Source organism: Lissotriton helveticus, chromosome 2_1, assembly GCF_964261635.1.
Source record: "Lissotriton helveticus chromosome 2_1, aLisHel1.1, whole genome shotgun sequence".
NCBI lineage: Eukaryota > Metazoa > Chordata > Amphibia > Caudata > Salamandridae > Lissotriton > Lissotriton helveticus.
This window is the reverse complement of record NC_136059.1, coordinates 7103617-7122757: the sequence shown is the minus strand read 5'-3', so window position 1 is coordinate 7122757 and position 19141 is coordinate 7103617. Positions and strand designations below refer to the sequence as shown.

General features: G+C 45.1%; 1 protein-coding gene across 1 annotated transcript in view; it reads right to left on the bottom strand.

Annotated features, from left to right (window-relative positions):
- LOC144819163 (uncharacterized) overlaps positions 1–19141 on the bottom strand; it is a 517380-nt gene that overhangs the window by 357684 nt on the left and 140555 nt on the right. The gene's annotated exons all lie outside the window — the stretch shown is intronic.

Sequence of the window (19141 nt, the reverse complement as noted above, 5' to 3'; positions counted from 1 at the left end):
GATTTTCTTATTTCTGCTACAGTCTGATGTCTGGGCGTACGCTGTGACGCTTGCATATGTAATTCGGCTGTCGTTAAACGCTTGTGTGGCGGCGGGGTTTGAGGAGTACCTCCCCCTGCGGCCCCTAAACTAGAGTCGTCTACTGAGGCTCTTCGTCCTGGCAGAGTGGGAAATGGAAATGTAGGCTGGACTTGTATGGCGGGCTGGACCGGGGGTACCGTAACAGGTACTCCGGTGTCTGGAGGAGCGGGAAGTGCCTGATTTACAGGGACTGGCGGAGCGCGAACAGGATTTGCATATTCTGGGACTGTGTCGTCCAAATAGGACGAAATAAAAATATCAGCTGCGGTCGGTTTGTGACGTAGCTTGGTCGGAACTAATGGTGGCGGGAAATTACTGGATGCCTCTGGGGTCGCTTTTGGCAAGCCCTCGGCAAGGAGAGGATACATACCCCTAATAAGGGCATGCCTCTGTCTGTCTGACTGTTCGGCTTTGACTTGTTCACCTATCTCGATTAGTTCTTTTTCTTGTGCTCGTTCTAAGGATTCTCTACTTAATTCTGACTTTCTGATTTCTTTTTCGGTTCTTTTATGAGCTTCTTTGCGCCATAACTCGATGGCATCTTTCTGTGACTGTCTGGCTTTCTTTTTCCATAATGCCTCTTCTACTCGCATGATGCACTCGGCATCCCATGTACCCGATACGGGCCATCTATACTTTTCTTCTAACTGTTTGGTATACTCTACCCATAAATCTAGATATAGTATGGCACTTATGCCATGCTTCTGATACATAAAATGACCTGGACTGTCCCTAGGCGGAACTGGAACTGCTGCTTCCAGCAGACCCTTTCTAGTTTTTAACTGACGTAACTTAGAAAACAAGGGCATGACTGGACTGTAATCTAGACACAATACAATACACAATGAACACGATACTTATTCCCCATTCATACCACGACATTAAAATACATGAAGAACATTTAAAAATAACAGTTCGAACAGAATACTACCTGGAATACGGAACACAGAATACATGAATTTCCTCGAGAACAGAACTGACTGGAACAGAAACTAGGTGCACTGCTGAAACAGTACGAAACTTACCGGTCTCATAAAGAGACACGTCAGGACCCGCATCCACCGAAGTGGACACTTCGTTTGTGGGTCTGTGTACCACCAACCCACGGACCAGAGTCAATTAAATTGACCCTGTCTAGATACTACCCCAGTAACGGTACTCACCGGGCAGCAAGAACGGAAGGCCTCAGACTGGACGGGACTGCTTGGACGCCGGACGGACGAACTTCGGACTTCTGTTACGGGTGGACCTCCGGATACCTCGGACCTTGGACTCTCGGCTTGGGCTCTGGTCGGGACTCGCCGCGTTCCTCCACCGTCTCGTCTGGATGCTGGACCGCCTCCTCCGTCTCCTCCGTGGGCCTGAGGGATACTTGAAGCAGAAATATCTGCCGGTGCGCAGAAGAGTTCCGTCACGACTGCAGAGGGTCAGGGGGTCGGCGTGGTTTCACCGACGCGTGGGGAAAGGGCAAGTCCCTGTTCGGGCGCCATTATGTGGTAAATAAATAAATAATACCCTATTTTTGAATGAATAAATGAATAACAGATAGCTCAATAAATAAGAGTCAAGATTCGAGGTAGTAGGAGTTTTGCAGGTTTAATACAGCAAATACAGGAATAGGATGGCAAGGCCCAGCAGCGCTGCCGGGGTCAGGATCGGGACAAGGGAATAACTTTTTAATAACAGTGCATGAGCATATATACATAACGCAAACACATAGTATTACATTGCAATAGGCGTAGCAGTGGGTGGAGCAATAGGCGTGACGCGTAGCAGTCGCGAAAGATAAGGGTGAAAAGAGGTGTAACAGGGCGTATACATAGACATGTGATGCAAACGTAACAGAATATGTCATGAATGGGGCGGAAACCATGGAGGGGGCTACCTGAGGAGCCGGGACCTCTAACCTGATGGTGCGCGCAAACTAGCAATGACGTGTTACTAGGAGAAGCTGGGGCTATGAACTCTGTGCTAGGAGCAGAGACTGAAGTCTGGAGAGTCAGGGCGACATGTACCTAAACAGTATCTAGTATCTGATGTTTAGAGAACATGTTGATATAAACTAGAAGTCAGGAGGGGAAAGGCTAACTTGATTCTAAGACTGGACCATGCATTATTCTTCATGTAGTGCGTGATGAAGAATATTAAATGACCATTAAATGCAGTATTTCTCTAACGTGGAGACGTGAAGGCTAGACAATGACGGAAACTATTGATGCGATTCAGTAGCTTTAGGAATGCAGAGAAGGAGGACTGAACTGATAACTGGAATCATAACATATTCTTGGCAGACTCAGAGGCAGAGCCAGGGTGAGCCGGGCACTGCGAGGCAGGAAGCAAGTGAAGGGTCGAGGATACAGGTGGGGGCTGTATCGCTCCTCAGCGAGGCTTCAGGAGACAGGAGCTGAATCTGGTGTCCAGGCCCTTTTGAGGCCTAGAAACGGGGACTTTACAATGGAATAACGTGCACACTGAGAAACGTGGCAACGTAACTTTACATAGGCCTGATATTCGTAGTATTCACGAGAACTGGAAACTGGCATACTAGAGGTGGACACAACTGTAATTGCGTCATTAATCGAACATAGGGAATGCATATGCATATTTAATCATGCACACATAACATATGATGGATGACACGTAGGGACACAGAACATGGCAAAAGTTACTTTTCCACAGAGGGATACACAAATTTACAGAAAAGTTGCAGAGAGAGGCAAGAGAAGTGCAGAAAGAAGCAAAGAGATGCAGAAAAAGGCAAGAGAGGTATAGAAAAGAACAAAAGGAGTACAGAAAGAGGCAAGAGGGGTGTAGAAAGAAGCAAGAGAAGTGCAGAAAGAAGCAACAGAGGTGCAGAAAGAGGCAATAGAGGTGTAGAAACAGGCAGAAAGAGTACAGAAAGAGGCAAGTGGGATGCAGAAAGAAGCAAGAGAAGTGGAGAAAGAAGCAACAGAGGAGCTGAAAGAGGTGCGAAGGGTACAGAAAGAGGCAAGAGAAGTGCAGAAAGAAGCAAGAGAGTTGCAGAAAGAGGCAAGAGAGGTGCACAAAGAGGCAAAAGGAATACAGAAAGAAGACAGAAGGGTTGCAGAAAGAAGCAAAAGAAGTGCAGAAAGAAGCAACAGAGGTGCCGAAAGAAGCCAGAGAGGTGGAGAAACGGGGAAGAGTGGTGCATAAAGAGGAAAGAGGGATTCAGAAATTTGCAAAAAAGGTGCAGAAAGAAGCAAGAGCAGTGCAGAAAGAAGCAAGAGCAGTGCAGAAAGAGCCAACAGAGGTGCGAAACGAGGCAAGAGGGGTGCAAGAAGAGTTAGGAGAAGTGCAGAAAGAAGCAACAGAGTACTGAAAAAGGCACGAAGGGTGCATAAACAGGCAAGAGAAGTGCGGAAAGAAGCAAGAGGGGTACAGAAAGAAGCAAGAGAGGTGTAGAAACAGGAGGAAAGGTGCAGAAAGAGACACGAAGGGTGCAGATAGAGGCAAGAGAAGTGCAGAAAGAAGCAAGAGAGGTACAGAAAGAGGCAAGAGAGGTGTAGGAACAGGTAGGGAAGGTACAGAAAGAGGGAACAGAGGTGAAGCAAGAAGCAAGAGATTTTCTGAAATTTGCAAGAGAGGTGAAGAAATCAGCAAGAGCGGTGCAGAAAGAAGCAAGAGAAGTACAGAACGAGGCAATAGGGGTGCAAAAAGAGGCAAGAGAAGTGCAGAAAGAAGTAACAGAGGTACAGAAAGAGGCAAGAGAGGTACAGAAAGAGGCATACTATGATTGTATCTTACAAAAGACTCATACAAAGTAGCCTAATCACTAATCCATCTCGCAAGATGTATTAAACCTCACTTTTCTCTTGAAGGTTTAATATTCATCGACTGTTCAGAACGTTAGGCCTACCAAATATAAAACAGCAATCCTAAGCATATCACTGTTGTACATCTGACCAAGTTTGTGAATGTATGCATGCATGTGTCTCTGTTTTTACCTAGTGACATCTTACATAAAAGTAAACATAAAAAACTTCAATACCTGTGTTTCAAACAGCATACTCTGTAAATGTATGTACAAAAAGGGTGAAGCAAGAGAGATGCAGAAAAAAGTAAGAGAAGTGAAAACGATCCAATGGAACTGCAGCAAGAGGCAAGAGGGGTGCAGAAAGAGGAAAGAGACGTGCAGAAAAAGGCGAGAGAGAGAGATGCACAAAAGGGGAAGAAGGGTGCAGAAAGAGGCAAGAGGGATGCAGAAAGAAACAAGAGAGGTGCAGAAACAAGCAAGAGAAGTATAGAAAGAGGCAAGCGAATTGCTGAATGAAGCAACAGAGGTACTGCAAGAGGAAAAAAGGGTGCAGAAAGAGGCATGAGAATGGCAGAAAGAAGCAAGTGAACTGCACAAAAAGTCAAGAGAGGTGCAGAAAGAGGCGGGAGAGGTGCACAAAGAGTAAAAGGGGATACAGAAAGAGGCAAGAGGGGTGCAGAAAGAAGCAAGAGAAGTGCAGAAAGGAGCGACAGATGTGCTGAAAAAGGCAATAGGGGTTCAGAAAGTGGCAAGAGAAGTGCATAGAAAAGCAACAGAGGTACAGAAAGAGGCAAGAAGATGCAGAAATTTACAACAGAGGTGCAGAAAGAAGAAAGATCAGTGCAGAAAGAACCAACAGAGGTGCAGAAAGAGGCAAAAGGGGTACAGAAAGAGACAAGAACAGTACGGAAAGAAGCAAGAGAACTGCATAAAGAAGTAACAGAGGTGCAGAAAGAGGCAAGAGTGTTGTAATTTGGCAGTGATCGGGTTAGCATTTGCTTCAGCTACACGAACTTCCCACTGTTAGCTTGACCATGTTTGCGGAGGCCATTTTGTATTCCTGACTTCCATTTTAAATGAACGCGCTGCCTCGTGGTCAGCATGCCCTTTTGTCCTTTGTGGAAAAGTAAATTTTGCCATGTTATATGTGCCTACGTGTTCCCCATCCTATGCTATATGTGCATGATCGATATGCATGTATCCCCCTATGATCGATTAAAGACGCAATTATAGTTGTGTCCAACTCTAGTATGCTAGTATCCAGTTCTCGTGAAAACAACGAGTATTAGGCCTATGTTGCCACGTTTTACAGTGTGCACGTTAATCCATTGAATTGTCCCCGTTCCTAGGCCTCAAAAGGGCCCGGACACCAGATTCAGGCTCCAGTCTCCTGAACCCTCTCCGAGGAGCGATGCAGCCCCCACCTGCATCCCTGACCCTTCACTTACTTCCTGCCGCACAGTGCCCGGCCCGGCCTGGCTATGCCTGCCTGTCTGCCAAGAGTATGTTATGCTTCTAGTTATCAGTCCAGCCCTCCTTCTTTGCATTCCTAAGCTACTGAATCGCATCAATAGTTCCAGCTATGGTCTAGCCTTTCTGTCTCCATGTAAGAGAGTTACTGTATTAATATTCATAGAATATTCCTCGCACACGCAATACATGTAGAATAATGCATGCACCAGTCTTAGTGTCAAGTAGCCTTTGCCCTGATAACTTTTGGATTCTATCAACATGTACTCCAAACACCAGATACCAGATATGATATAGGTACATGTCGTCCTGACACCGCAGACTTTAGTCTCCTCTTCTAGCGCAGAAGTCATAGCCCCCAGTTCTTCCTGGTAACACGTCATTGCCCGTTTTCGCGGACCACTAGGTTAAAGGACCCAGCTGCTCAGGTAGCCCCCTCCATGTTTCCACCCCATTTATGACACTTCTGTGACGTCTTCATCACATGTCTATGTATACGCCCTGTACACGCCTTCTTGTTACACCCATTTTGTTCTTATCTTTCGCGACTGCTACGAGTTACGCCTACTGCTACGCCTATTGTATGCAATGTAATGTAATGTATTATACTATATATATGCTGCACTATCGATGAGGCATTGCAGCTGCCATCCGTTCTATTTCCGTGCAGGCTATCCCGTTCCTGTCCCTTCCCTTATGCCTGATTAAAGCCTGTTAGACTCAGATACCTCGAATCCTGTCTCTTATTTATTGAGCTATCTGTTTTATTCACTTTATTCAAAAATAGTACCGGTAATTAATTATTTATTTACCACATAATGGCGCCCGAACAGGGACTTGCCCTTTCCCCACGCGCCGGCGAAGCCACGCAGGCCCCCTGACCCTCTGCAGCCGTGACGGAACCATACCATGCACGTGCAGATATTTCTGCTTCAAGTATCCCTCAGGCCCACGGAGGAGACGGAGGTTGCGGTCCAGCATCCAGACGAGGCGGTGAGGAATGCGGCGAGTTTCGACCAGAGCCCAAGCCGAGAGTACAAGGTCCGAGGTATCCGGAGGCCCACCTGTAACTGAAGTCCGAAGTTCGTAGTCCGACGTCGTAGCAGTCCAGTCCAGTCCGAGGCCTTCCGTTCTTGCTGCCCGGTGAGTACCGTTGCTGGGGTAGTATCTAGACAGGGTCAATTAATTTGTCTCTGGTCCAGTGGGTTTGGGTACACAGATCCAGTCTGAAGTGTTCACCTAGGTGGATACGGGTCCTGACGTGTCTCTTTATGGGACCGGTATGTTCCGTACTGTTTTAGCAGTGCATCTAGTAATTCTAGTAAGTTTCGTTCTCGAGAAATTCATGTGTTCTGTTTTCAGTATATCAGGTAATATTCTGTCCGAACTGTTATTCTAATGTTATTTAATGTGTTTTCAATGTCGTGGTATGAGTGATTTGTTTTTCTATTCATTACTGTGTTTATCGTGTATTGTATTGTATTCGGATTCAAGTCTAGAATGCCTCTGTTTTCCAAGTTACGTCAGTTAAAGACCAGAAAAGGGTTACTCGAAGAAGCAGTTCCTGTCCCTCCGAGGGACAGTCCAGGACATTTTATGTATCACAAGCATGGCTTAGATGCCATAATATATCTAGACTTATGGGCGGACTATACCAAGGAACTAGAAGAGAAATATAGATGGCCCGCATCAGGTACATGGGATGCCGAGTGCATCATGCGAGTAGAAGAAGCATTATGGAAAAAGAAAGCCAGACAGTCCCAGAAAGATGCCATCGAGTTATGGCGCAAAGAATCTCATAAGAGAACCGAAAAAGAATTCAGAAAAACAGAATTAAGTAGGGAATCCTCAGGAAAAGCCCAAGAAAGGGAATTAATCGAAGTAGGTGAACGAGTTAGAGCAGAACAGTCAGACAGACAGAGAAATGCCCTTATTAAAGGCATGTATCCTCTCTTGTTGCCGAGGGCTTGCCAAAAGCAACCCCGGAAGCACCCTGTAATTTTCCGCCGCCATTGGTCCCGACTAAGCTACGTCATAAACCGACCGCAGCTGATATTTTTCTCTCGTCCTATTTGGACGATACAGTCCCCGAATATGCAAATCCTGTTCCGCCTGTTCCCGTTAATAATGTAATTCCTGTTCCTCCAGCCGCTGGTTCCGTGGGTTCAGTTCATGTTACAGCACCCATTACAGCACCCCCGGACCAGCCCACAGTACATGTACCTGTTTTACCAGTCGCGCTACCAGCACGTACAGTATACACCGACGATTCTAGTTTAGGAGGCGCGGGGGGAGATTCTCCTCGTACCCCGCCTCAACCCAGACGTCTGACGCTACATGAACTAGCGTTACAGCGTACGCCAAAAGTGAATACATACGTAGATATCAAGCGAGCACTTACCGAATGTCGTTATGATCCAGTTCCAGGCGATGGTAACATGGTCATATATTCATTATGTTTAAGACGGGTGACCGACTATTTGGACACCCTGCCCGATATGAGAGAACATCTAGACAGAATATATCGTTTTATCCGTACAGGAGTGAATCCAGAAAGTATTCACAAAGCCATGGTTCAGAGAAAAGTCGAGACTCAGCTCATGCTTTTAAAGTTTTTGATTAACTGTTTAATACGAGAGCAAGATTGTCCAGAAAAAGATCAAGAAGAAATGAAAGTCCTGACCAGGTGGAGTGACAATATAGCCGAGGGAAGACACAAGACACAAAATTGTATAGAGAGTATGTACAAGAAAATTCGTAGGGAAATAATAAAGTTACACGAGAAACGAGAAGCAAAACAAGCAACCGAGAAAGAAGATGACTCTTCTACTGAGGAGGTAGACGACGACAATTCCCTCCAGAATAGCGTATGTAGGTAGAACTAGACTTTCCGACCGACACTCACGCCTAGATTACAAGAAAGCTTTTCCTCCTCCAGCACCAGAACAGTGTTCTCTTGAACAAGTATTCCAAGCTACCGATCACATTCTGAAGTTACGGATAGGTTATAGCGAGCTTAGTACAATGCATGAACAAGAACTAGCCCGATCAGCAGTCCGGTGGACTACTGATTCTACCACTTTTCCAGATGAAATAGTGGCACAAATGTTTCTGAAACTGCCCCCAGCCGAGCAACGACTGGTGGGTATGTATATGATCCAGCATCTCATTACACTGTACGAGGATCAACATTCTGATCCAGGTCCTCTACATGATGTATTGAACGAGTTACTCCAGTACAGATGGAAAGGTCTAGGTACCGATTTAATTAGTGTCATTCTAGAACAGCGCCACAAATACCGAACGTTTCTGAATCCACATTTTGTTCACGTCTCACCCCCAGAAAGTAAATCATTCTACATAGACAGACAGAATCCGTTACGGGAAGTACATCCAGGCAAGAAAGAGGGTGGTGGTCTAGAGCGAGTATTTGTTTACACCCCCATCACAAAGATGGAACTCTTAGAGATGAAAAAGTTAATTCCCTGTCACGATAAAGATCCAGCAGGGTTCCACCGTGAATTAAAGGACATGCTCCGTATGGGAGAATACACGTATCCTGATATCATTAAAATGTTAAAGGTCCTGTTGCCTGCGGGCATATATGAAAAACTAAAAGAAAAAGAATGGGAGGTGGGAGAGAAAAAGATAGATTGGACAGCTCTAGAAGCTGAAGATAATTCACGAGTACCAGGTACCGGTTTTGGGGATAAAGCTAAAGAATTGCCCGAGTTATTAATACAAGTTTTGCCAAGATTACTAGCCACGAAAAAGGAAGATTGGGATGCCATCTCAGCCTGTAAACAGAAACAAGACGAAGATACTAGTGATTTCTATTCTAGATTTGAAAAAATGTTTTATTATTAATAGTGGTCTGAAAACAAGTAGTGAATCATACCCTCATCTTTTTGTTACTAAACTAGTCGAGAATTCAAGTCCACAAGTTAAAAATCGAGTCTTGAAAGTCGAAAGCACCTGGCAAGCTAATTCTCCGTCACAGATGCTTCAAATGCTCCAGTATCACCAGAACAGAATCAGGGAAGAGCAGGAACACGAAAGGAGACGTATGAAAGACACGAAAATGAAAGTATTAGTTGCACAATCTGTTCCACAAGACAGTCAGAAGAGGGGTCCGAATCAAGCCAGTCATCCTGCAGTTCCCGTTAAAGGGACATGCAATTACTGTAAACAGCCAGGTCATTTTATAAACGAGTGTGCAGTTCTGAAACACAACATAGCTACTGGTAAAACTAAAGAAAGGCCACGTCCGCCTAGACAAGAACAAGTTTCACAGACTTCCCAGCCACCACAGAATGCACAACAGACAGTTACAGCACCGCAGCCTATCGCTGCAACACAGCATGTTACACAACAGATGTACCAGTATGCACAGTCAGAGTATCCAGATTACCAGCCATATTCATGAAACAGCCTAGAGAGGGAGGTAGGCTTGCCTCTCATCGAGATACCTGTAGATCAAGAGGGTCCCTATGTACACAGTCAAGTATTGGGGAAAGACAGAAAGTTTCTGATTGATACAGGGGCAAGTAGGACTACCATCAGTCATGACGAGGTTCCAGGGGCTCCACTCTCAGGCTCTAGAAATGTTTCCCTTGGATTTTCAGGAAAGCCTATTGTTAATGAAATATCGAAACCAGTTACTCTAGAGGTTGGTCCATTGTCCCGAACTACAGATTTGTTACTCACGAAATCTTGTCCAGAAAATTTGTTAGGCATTAAGACGTTAAAAGAATTAGGAGCAGTCATATGCTGCTCCCCAGAAGGGGTCCGCCTGTTCTTGCGAGATTTTAAAGGTCATTATGTATTACGTGATTTTGATCCAAGATTATTGAATGTACCACAGCATTTATGGGCGCAAGGTCCAACTGATGTAGGTTGTATGCATATGACACCCCATCGTGTGACTCTGAAGCAAGGTGTTGTTCTACCACGAATCCGACAGTACAAATTGCCGCCTGAGGCTGTAGCAGCCTTATCCAAAATTATTGACGAGCTTATTGTTCAAGGAGTGGTTGTAGAAACTGACTCCAATGTATGTAATTCTCCTATCATTCCAGTCCTGAAACGTACTGATCCAAATGCACCTCCAGTATATCGATTAGTGATTGACCTTCGAGAACTTAATAAATGTATTATACCCCAGTACCCAGTAGTCCCAGACATTTCTTCTCTATTGACAGCCATTGATTCTGAAGCTACGTTCTTCACAGTTATCGATCTCAAGAACGCATTTTTCAGTGTCCCCATTCATCCAGACAGCCAGTTCCTTTTCGGATTCTGTTTAAATGGAAGAAGCTATAAATTTACACGAGCACCTCAAGGTTTCACAGAAAGTCCTAGCATTTACAGTCAAGCACTTAAAAGACAACTAGACAACATTCACATGCCAACTGACACTGCCCTGCTCCAGTATGTCGATGATCTACTGATCACAGCCCGTTCTGAACGTGACTGCGAGCGTGCGTCACTTACAGTCCTGTATTTTCTGGCCGAGTTGGGGCACAAGGTGTCCCCTTCCAAATTGCAATTCTGTGTCCAGCAAGTGGTCTACTTGGGACACTTACTGTCCAAGAGGGGTAGGCAGTTGACACCTGACCGTATCCAGTTAATAGCACGTCTTTCACAGCCCAAGACACAGAAGGAGGTACGAGCTTTTATCGGCCTCACTTCTTACTGCAGACAATGGATTCCTCAGTATGCATTTCTAGCCAAGCCACTGATACAGTTAACGACACAGGAGGCAGCCGTATCGTCTGTCCTCCCTTGGACCCAGGAACATACACTTGCTTTTAATGAGTTAAAGAAAGCTTTATGCCAAGCACCTGTTCTAGCAACACCGAACTATAGTAAGCCTTTTACACTTTTTGTCACAGAACGTGATGGTACTGCATTATCTGTTCTCACACAAGATCAAGCAGGACAATACAAGCCCTGTGCTTATTTTTCTAGCACATTAGATCCGGTGGCCCAGGCACTGCCTGCGTGCCTCAAGTCAGTTGCAGCCACAGCTCTAGCTATCAGACAAAGTGATTCCATAGTGTTAGGACACTCCCTGACAGTACAAGTTCCACACTCCGTGGAAGTTCTTTTAAACCGAACACAGACTCAGCACTTGACCATTGCACGTTTAACAGGTTATGAACTGACACTGTTTCAGCCACACATAGAAATCAAACGCTGCAACATTTTAAATCCAGCTACACTGTTACCGTCAGTTACTTCAAATCCAGCCGCACATGACTGTGTGGAAGTTGTTAACACCATGACAAAGCCAAGACAAGATCGACAGATATTGCATTACCTGATCCCGACCTGACACTTTATGTGGATGGTTCATGTATGAGAACAAGTACAGGAGAACTAGTAGCCGCGTATGCAGTGACTACTGACACCGAGGTTATAGAAACACATCGTATTGACACCCTGTCTGCTCAAGCAGCAGAGCTAGTCGCTCTGACCCAAGCCTGCATACGTGCCAAGAACCTGAAAGTAAACATATACACAGATTCACGTTATGCATTCGGAGTCGTACACGACTTTGGAGTGCTCTGGCAGGAGAGAGGTTTCATGACTTCTCATGGAACCAAGATTCAGCATGGTCTCCTCATTCAAGCTCTGTTAGATGCAATACATTTACCGACAGCTATCGCCATCATGAAGTGTAAGGCACATACGAGAGTTACTGATATCATTTCCCAAGGTAACGATCTAGCAGATCGAACAGCCAAGCTTACAGCTCAGACTCCAGACATTCCAGTTAACACGACACTGACACTCATTCCAGAACAGACTACTTGTATGACAGTTAAGGACCCTACACAAGATGTCATAGACATACAGTCACATGCTACTCCCGAAGAAATCAAGAAATGGTCCGAACAAGGAGGGGTCCAGACAGATCAAGGATGGTTGACAAAGGGAAAAGCCACATGGTTTCTCCCCGACTCTATGGTTCAAGTCATTATTAACACCGCACATAGTCCAGCACATCTAGGAGAAAAAGCTATGTTAGACAGCATTCAGAACCTTTGGTTCAACAAGCATTTACGAGCAGCAGCCAAGCAGAAAGTCCGTACCTGTATGATATGTTGTCAGTTCAATCCAGGTAAAAGTGTCCCGGTGGAACAAGGTGGATTCCAACCTCCTGACCACCCTTTTGAAGTCCTCCAGATGGATTATATTCAGATGGAGAGATGTCGAGGTTTCAAGTATGTCCTCGTAGTTGTATGCGCTTTGTCCAGGTGGACGGAGGCATATCCAGTTCCAGATTACACAGCTGCGACCACTGCCAGGCAGTTGGTTCGTGAGTATTTTCCCCGCTATGGATTACCTAGGGTCGTGTATTCAGATAACGGCCAGCCATTCTCATCCGAGCTCATGAAACAAGTTTCCCTTCTGTTAGGGTACCAGTGGAAGTTCCATTGTGTACGCCATCCTGAAGCAGCCGGTCTCGTAGAGAGACATAACCAGACTTTGAAAATCCGCATTTCTAAAGTGTGTACAGAAAAAGGTGTAGATTGGTTAGTAGCCCTGCCAGTTGCTCTTTTTTATATGAGAATGGTTGCACATTCCAGATCAGGTCTGTCCCCGTACGAGGTCGTATTCGGCCGCCCTCCAAATATGTGGGGTACACCTATGCCCCGAAAGATTACAGACGTTTCCAGTAATATGCTGACAGATTACCTAGCTTCCTTGATGTCTGCCCTACACTCTTGTCGTTCACAGGTTGCCGCTGCATTCCCAGACAACACTGAGGTGAAACCGCAGGAAGTCATTCCGGGGGATCTCGTCCTGGTGCGAAATTTTGATCGTTCAAGTCCGTTGGAGCCCCGTTGGAAGGAGCCCCAGCTGGTGTTATTAACAACAAGGACCGCCGTCAAGCTCGAGGGACGTAAAGGCTGGTTGCATACCAGCCACATCAAGAAATTCCATGGATTACGACCAAAGACATTTATCAAAGACTGCCCTATTCTTAAGGACTGCCCAAAGACAGACTCTGAATCCAAACTTCCCCTGTTAGAGAAAACTCCGCAGCAGGAGTATAAAGCAAAACTCCGGTCTAGTAAAATAAGTCAGCCAGTTTAATTGTCTAAGTCCCTCTCGGGTGAAACGGTTAGACAGGTTCCTGACATGTATGAGACAGACCCACACAGTGAGAGAGTTAGTCAAAACTCTAAAAGATGTATTATCGTTCTATTCTTTTTATTATTCTTGAGTCTTATGGTTACATGCATAAGTTATGCTTTACATTTATGTTTTCCTATTTCACATGTACATATGTTTTCTAATGTTACAGTAGAGCACACATTTAGTGATCTGCCTCCTCACGAATTATCTTATCGTCTTGCTATGCGTAACAACACATTCATCCGAATGTTGCACTATTCACACCAGACCAGCAATGCCACTAATTGTTGGGTGTGTGGTCGACTCCCCCCTTTCCAGACACCGAAGGGAGTTCTGCCACTTTTTCCTTATCCGTTTTCACATAATGGTTCGTGTGGAGCATGGTCCACGTTAACGTTATCTTCGACTGATATGTCCCTTCTGAATCAAACATGTTTCCCAGACAAGCAAGGTCTTTCCCATGAAACAGGGTTAGATCTAGAAAATGAAGTATATGATTTAGGTAATTATTCCTCGAATTTCATGGTCCTGAATGTCCAGTCCGATACTACTCCAGATTTGCCTGCTATTTCAGTACTACCAGTCAAAGGCGAATTATGTGTCAGAAAGAATGGTTCCGCACATGTAGGACATAGTGATTGTACTACTGTGGTCGAGTATAGTGACAGTGGGAAATCTATTTTCAAAGCCTCACGTCATTCTTATTTTGTTTGTGGTCAGACCGCATATGTTCGTCTGCCCCTTGATTGGGATGGAACATGTTATATTGCCTTCCTACTGCCACCAGTTTTCCTAGCCCCGTCTGATTATCATAGAAACACACATCTAGTACACGTTAGACATAGAAGGGAGACTGAGTCCCCAATTGTCGATCAAACTGAAACTGCTCTAGAACAATATCAAGACTTCAATAAAGGTTTCTTTTTCTTTATAGGCCCTGTCCAGAATAGTAAGTTAATACGTAGGTTAACCAGAACCCTTGAAGCAGTAGTGAATGAGACTACTTCCGCTCTAGGTAACTTAACCGAAGAGCAATCTGCTATGCGTTTTGTTGTGCTCCAAAATCGTCTCGTTCTTGACGTCATACTGGCCGATAGAGGAGGAGCATGTAGAGTCATCGGATCTAGTTGCTGCATTTTCATTCCTAATAACGTGCCGTCTGTTTATTCAGCTATAACCAGACTTCATAAAATTGCCCATCAGTTACACCAGAATCCAGGCACCTGGACGTGGTCCGGTTGGCTCTGGAGTATCATATCTGCCTGGGGATGGAAAGTATTGTCATTCCTAGGTATAGCAGTAATGATCATATTCAGTTGCTGCCTCTGTTTACAATGTGGCCCTGCGATTTGCGGCATGTGTGCTACCTCTTGTATTCCTAGTCCTAAATCCCGTTCCAAGACAATTCGAGACAAGCAAATGATGCTATATGAACAGATAGATGGTATCATGAATATTGATGTTTCCTGATGGAAACGTAGGGCACAAGGAGGGAATGTGGAAAAGTAAATTTTGCCATGTTATATGTGCCTACGTGTTCCCCATCCTATGCTATATGTGCATGATCGATATGCATGTATCCCCCTATGATCGATTAAAGACGCAATTATAGTTGTGTCCAACTCTAGTATGCTAGTATCCAGTTCTCGTGAAAACAACGAGTATTAGGCCTATGTTGCCACGTTTTACAGTGTGCACGTTAATCCATTGAATTGTCCCCGTTCCTAGGCCTCAAAAGGGCCCGGACACCAGATTCAGGCTCCAGTCTCCTGAACCCTCTCCGAGGAGCGATGCAGCCCCCACCTGCATCCCTGACCCTTCACTTACTTCCTGCCGCACAGTGCCCGGCCCGGCCTGGCTCTGCCTGCCTGTCTGCCAAGAGTATGTTATGCTTCTAGTTATCAGTCCAGCCCTCCTTCTTTGCATTCCTAAGCTACTGAATCGCATCAATAGTTCCAGCTATGGTCTAGCCTTTCTGTCTCCATGTAAGAGAGTTACTGTATTAATATTCATAGAATATTCCTCGCACACGCAATACATGTAGAATAATGCATGCACCAGTCTTAGTGTCAAGTAGCCTTTGCCCTGATAACTTTTGGATTCTATCAACATGTACTCCAAACACCAGATACCAGATATGATATAGGTACATGTCGTCCTGACACCGCAGACTTTAGTCTCCTCTTCTAGCGCAGAAGTCATAGCCCCCAGTTCTTCCTGGTAACACGTCATTGCCCGTTTTCGCGCACCACTAGGTTAAAGGTCCCAGCTGCTCAGGTAGCCCCTCCATGTTTCCACCCCATTTATGACACTTCTGTGACGTCTTCATCACATGTCTATGTATACGCCCTGTACACGCCTTCTTGTTACACCCATTTTGTTCTTATCTTTCGCGACTGCTACGAGTTACGCCTACTGCTACGCCTATTGTATGCAATGTAATGTAATGTATTATACTATATATATGCTGCACTATCGATGAGGCATTGCAGCTGCCATCCGTTCTATTTCCGTGCAGGCTATCCCGTTCCTGTCCCTTCCCTTATGCCTGATTAAAGCCTGTTAGACTCAGATACCTCGAATCCTGTCTCTTATTTATTGAGCTATCTGTTTTATTCACTGTATTCAAAAATAGTACCGGTAATTAATTATTTATTTACCACACCTTTCTCTTTACCGATAACCATTTAATTTGCCCAGCAACTGGCTATTTTTTAGTGATGGTCAAGCTCGCGCATGCGTACTTGAGCATTTTAGACTAGTGAACGGTCACCTTTCAGGAATGTTCTCCAAACTGACCCGTGGTGCTAAACTCCTCCCACAAGTTGGCTGTGTTCCTAAAAATGTGCAAGAGAGGTGAAGAAATAAGCAAGAGCGGTGCAGAAAGAAGCAAGATAAGTACAGAAAGATGCAATAGGGGTGCAGAAAGAGGCAAGAGAAGTGCAGAAAGAAGTAACAGAGGTAGAGAAAGAGGCAAGAGAGGTGCAGAAAGAGGCCTACTTTGATTGTACCTTACAACAGACTCATACAAAGTAGACTAATCACTAATACATCTCCCTAGATATCTTAAACCTCACTTTTCTCTTGAAGGTTTAATATTCATCGACTGTTCAGAACGTTAGGCCTACCAAATATAAAAGAGCAATCCTAAGCATATTACTGTTGTACGTCTGACCAAGTTTGTGAAGGTATGCATGCGTGTGTCTCTGCTTTTACCTAGTGACATGTTACATAAAAATACTTCAATACCTGTGTTAGAAACAGCATACTCTGTAAATGTATGTACAAAAAGGTTGAAGCAAAAGATATGCAGAAAAAAAGCAAGAGAAGGGATAAAAGGTCCAATGGAGGTGCAGCAGGAGGGGTGCAGGAACAGGAAAGAGAAGTGCAGAAAGAGGCAAGAGAGATGCACAGAAAGGGAAGAAGGGTGCAGAAAGAGGCAAGGGGGTGCAGAAAGAAACAAGAGAAATGCAGAATGAAGCAAGAGGGGTGCACAAAGAGACAATAATTGGACAGAAAGAAGCAAGAGGGGTGCAGAAAGAAGCAATTAAGGTGCAGAAAGATTTAACAGAGGTGTAGAAAGATACAAGAGAGGTGTAAAAAGAAGCCAGAGAAGTGCAGAAAGGGGCAAGAGAAATGCAGAAAATGGCAAGAGAACTTTAGAAAGAAGCAAGAGAGATGCAGAAAGAGGGAAGACGAGTGCAGAAAACGACAATAGAGGTGCAGAAAGAAGAAAGAGAGGTGCAGAAAGATTAAAAAAAGTGTTGAAAGAACCAACTGATAGAGGTTCCGAAAGAGGCAAGAGGGTTGCAGAAAAGGAGATAGAAGTACAGAATGAAGCAAAAGAGGAGCAGAAAGAGGCAAGGGGGTACGGAAGAAGGCAAGAGTAGTGCAGAATTAACCAAGAGATGTGCAGAAAGAGGCAAGAGAGGTACAGAAACAGGCAGGAGATGTGCAGAAAAGGGAAGAAGGGTGCAGAAAGAAGCAAGAGAAGGGCAGAAAGAGGCAAGTGAGGTACAGAAGGAAACAAGAGAATGGCAGAAAGAGGGAAGAGAGATGCAGACATAGGCAAAAGGGGTGCAGAAGGAGGGAACAGGTGTGCAGACAGAGGCAAGTGAGATTCAGAAAGAGGGAAAAGGGTTACAGAAAGAGGCAAGAGGGATGCAGAAATTTACAACAGAGGTGCAGAAAGAAGAAAGAGCAGTACAGAAAGAAGCAATAGAGGTGCAGAAGGAGGCAAGAGGGGTACAGAAAGAGACAATAAAAGTGCAGAAAGAAGCAAAAGAGGTGCAGACAGAGGCAAGAGAGGTGCAGAAAGAGGCAGGAGAGGTGAACAAATAGCAAAAAGGATACAGAAAGAGTCAAGAGGGGTACAGAAAGAAGCAAGAGAAGTGCAGAAAGAAGCAACAGAGGTGCCGAAAGAGGCAAGAAAGGTGTAAAAAGAGGGAACCGGGGTTCAAAAAGAGGTAAGAGGGATACAGAAATTTGCAAGATGGGTGCAGAAAGAAACAAGAGAACTGCAGGAAAAGGCAGAAGAGTTGCAGAATGTAGGAGAGTAGGGTCTGCTTCCTATGGTCACCCCCACTTTTTGCAGTGATTTTCTGGTTTTTCGACTTTAGACTGGCTGTGGCCCTGCTAATCAGGACCACAGCCTAGCTGTTCTCTCTCTAAATTGATACCATGTACTTTTGGTACATACCAGATTGGGTATTGGGTCACCTTTGTGAGTCATTGTATAGTGTACCATAGGTACCCAGGGCATAGGTGCATCCAAGGCCTACCAGGGGCTGCAGCATGTATTATGCCACCTCTGGCTGGCCCTCCAAACTGACACCACAGGTCTGCAATTGTAACCTGGGTAAGGTGGTGTAATCACCCCGTACATAGATATAGTATCCCTATATCTACATATATATATATTTATATAGACACATATACACCTATAAGTCACTCCTATGGTAGGCCTCGACAATCCTGGAGGCAGAGTGCTTGGTTTTATGTGAGAGGGTGCCCTAGCATTAGCTGAGCCCCTCTACAGTATTCGGAACCATCTCCTTTTAGCTGTTCTATGATATAGCCATGCCATATACTCTTAAGTGCATTATAATCCTCGCGGTTAATGCTAACTTTGGATTAGCTTTGTCAAAACATATTGTGTAAGGTGTCAAACACTTTGGAATACTACCCCCCCCCCTTCCCCGCCAGTCCTGGCGGCGGGGGTAGCATTCCACCCTTCTAGATTGAGAAGACATGTAGTTACTATAAAACCTGGTTAAAGTTAAACAGAGCCTCAGCATCATAAAATGGATGCTGCTGCCATAGACACAAGTCTGACCTCCTACTGCTGGACTAAACTCCAGCAGGGGAGGCCTGGACAATAGGCTTATGTGTATTGGGGCAGGGAGGGCTGCATTCAGTGAATGTATTTCAGACACTGCCTGGGGCACACAAGATGCTCCATGCATAGCCCGGTTCAAACCAGTTGCTGGGGCACTCCAGCCCTGCTCTCGTGTGAAACTGGACAAAGGGAAAGGGGTGTAACCACCCTCTTCTCAGGTCCACCCATAGGAGGGACCTAGCCAAGTAGTCCAGCCCCTAACCTTAGTATAAGTATAGGAGCTGTGTCCCTAGGACTTCAGATTTCCCTGGACGAATCTTCACAAGACA